General features: G+C 46.5%; 1 long non-coding RNA gene across 1 annotated transcript; it reads right to left on the reverse strand.

Annotated features, from left to right (window-relative positions):
* Positions 1-282: 282 nt before the first annotated feature.
* Positions 283-2,043, reverse strand: LOC120712817. The gene is made up of 3 exons (XR_005691024.1): positions 1,894-2,043; positions 1,579-1,714; positions 283-1,490 (listed from the first exon to the last, which is right to left on the reverse strand). It is a non-coding gene; the product is annotated as an uncharacterized LOC120712817 (long non-coding RNA).
* Between the last annotated feature and the right edge of the window lie 305 nt (positions 2,044-2,348).

Here is a 2,348-nt window from a genome sequence, read left to right on the forward strand (position 1 = left end):
CACTCCGGCGGCACCCCTCAGGTCCTGAGTTCGACTCCCTATGGGAGCGAATTTCAGGCTGAGGGTAAAAAAATCCCCTCGCTGGCCCTGTGTGCCAAAGCACTGGTTGTGAGCCGGCCCCAGGTCGGCCTGAGGACCCTTACATGGCCCAGGCAGGTAGTCCCCAGGGGTTACGTCTCCCAGTGTCAGGGCGGGGCCAGGGTTCGGGGATTTTCTCGGTCGGGGAAGCCGAGTCTTCTCTTAGATAATACCGGTGGGGCGGTCTTTCCCCACCCGGCCGAGTTTTTTTTATCCAAATCAACTCATTTATATGCAGTGGCCTGATGCCTGATGTCGAGGAAGGCTCTAAGCCTGATGTTGTGGCCTGATGCTTTTGGCCAATTGCATAGTACCAAAGATGTATATAGTGCAGGGTAAAAATTGTACAATGTATGGATGTATTACAAAAGTGTTACTACTCTGAAATAAATATGGATGTTCTTAAACATCTGTTTTTCTCTCATTTGTTGCAATCATGGCTTCTCAGTTCATTACATTTTAACAACATGGCTCATATTGTGGGAAGATAAAGTTAGCTGATGCTCGATGGTGGATGGCTGTGAGCTTGATATTATGTATTGACAAAGAACACAGGGCAGGTTCACTCACATGAAAAAAAATGGATGACAGTTAATGACAGGTTCCTCACATTAGCTAAACAGAGGTGCTATTACTTCCAACAGATTCAAACTTTACTCAAACTGATACAATTCTGTAGTAACATTCATGGAGACAAAAAGAACATGTTTGATTTCATAAGTGCCCTTAACAGCAGTTTGAGTAATCCATGATAGACTGACCATCTGCCCAAAAGAAATTTTTTATACAGCCATCTTTCTTGTCCAACTGAACCGCATAAAAAATGTAGGATCTTGTAACTATTTATTTCTCAGATATTCAGATAATGTTTGTGCATCATTGGCTTCTAAGTACTGTCTACGCCCGCGACCAATCTCATTATTGCAATCCGTCTTAGAAAATGGCATTTTGTCTTCTCCATAAAACTCCTTCATGAACTCAAAAACTTGGGATGGCATCATTCCAGCTTGCCGTATCTGCCCAATTAATTTCCTGTCTGCCTCTATAACCTCTCGTTGGGACCTCAGCTTATGTGACTTACTTGGAGTAGCAAGATAATGATTGTGGTTTAATACGACCTTTTATACTATCCAAACCCCCTCTCTGCTGATACTAAACTGAACACGAGCATCACAACCCGTCCTTGTAATATCCTTTTGTGATGACTCATTTTCTCGATGTCCTTGGCAACTGCAAACTATATATTTTGTACATAAACTACCATCTAGACGGCGCTTTGTCCTGCTCTTTCTAACACTGAACCCAACCTTACCGGCATAGGTGTTGTACATCTCATAAGCCTTTTCCTCGGATTCAAAACTCATTCCTACTTCGGGTGTCATCAAATTTTGTCCAGATTTATCAACCACTTCCTGTACATATCCACTGTTAATTAAAGGTGTACGATCACAAGAAAAAATTATATACATTCAGTCAAGTCTGTTACTTATATTTTTCTACCTCATTAGATACTTCATTATCCACTGATCCAACATGTGTTATTTGTTGTTCCTCTTCTCCACGATCGCCACCAACAGCATCAGTTTGTAGTGAACGTGGATCCTCCATGAACACCTGCACGGAGGCTGCTAATCTCCTGCATACACAACAAGCACCTAAATCGTTATCTCCTACACAGACAACAAGCAACTAAATCGTTCACGGATGGAGCATATAATCTACATCAGGGAGCAATCATCATGAGGTCTAATATTGTGATCTTCAGAGCGGCTAGCCATAGATGATCATGATCAAGCGAGGAGCAGCAGCAGTTACCTGAGGATTGATGACGGCGGAGCAGCATGCGTGAGATCCAGTAGGGCTTCGCCGCGCCGCGTCCGTGCAAAGGCCTCCACGGACGTCGCTGGGGAGGGATTTCGGCGTGCCGCCTTCCGCTGGATTTCGTCGCGACGATCTGGACGCGACGTGGAGATGATTGCGCGGGCTACGAAGGAAACTGAGCCGAGCCGAGCGCAGGAGCTGCAAAACGAGCCGCTGCGCACGGGCTCGGGGTTTGCGGTCGGATGGCCATCTCCCGGATTGGACGGCATCGGGCGCGGGGGCGCATCCTGGCGCCCATGGACCTGGTGTCCATGCCATTTTTTTCCTGCAGTGCGGTGTGCGGAAGTCGTTGCGAAGACTCGGCAAACGGTCCCAAGTCTTTGCTGCCATGGAAACACATGCGTCCATCTGAAATTAAGGCGCCAACAACGAACTGGTCCAGGGAAGCT

Source organism: Panicum virgatum, chromosome 6K (genome assembly GCF_016808335.1).
Source record: "Panicum virgatum strain AP13 chromosome 6K, P.virgatum_v5, whole genome shotgun sequence".
Taxonomy (NCBI): domain Eukaryota; kingdom Viridiplantae; phylum Streptophyta; class Magnoliopsida; order Poales; family Poaceae; genus Panicum; species Panicum virgatum.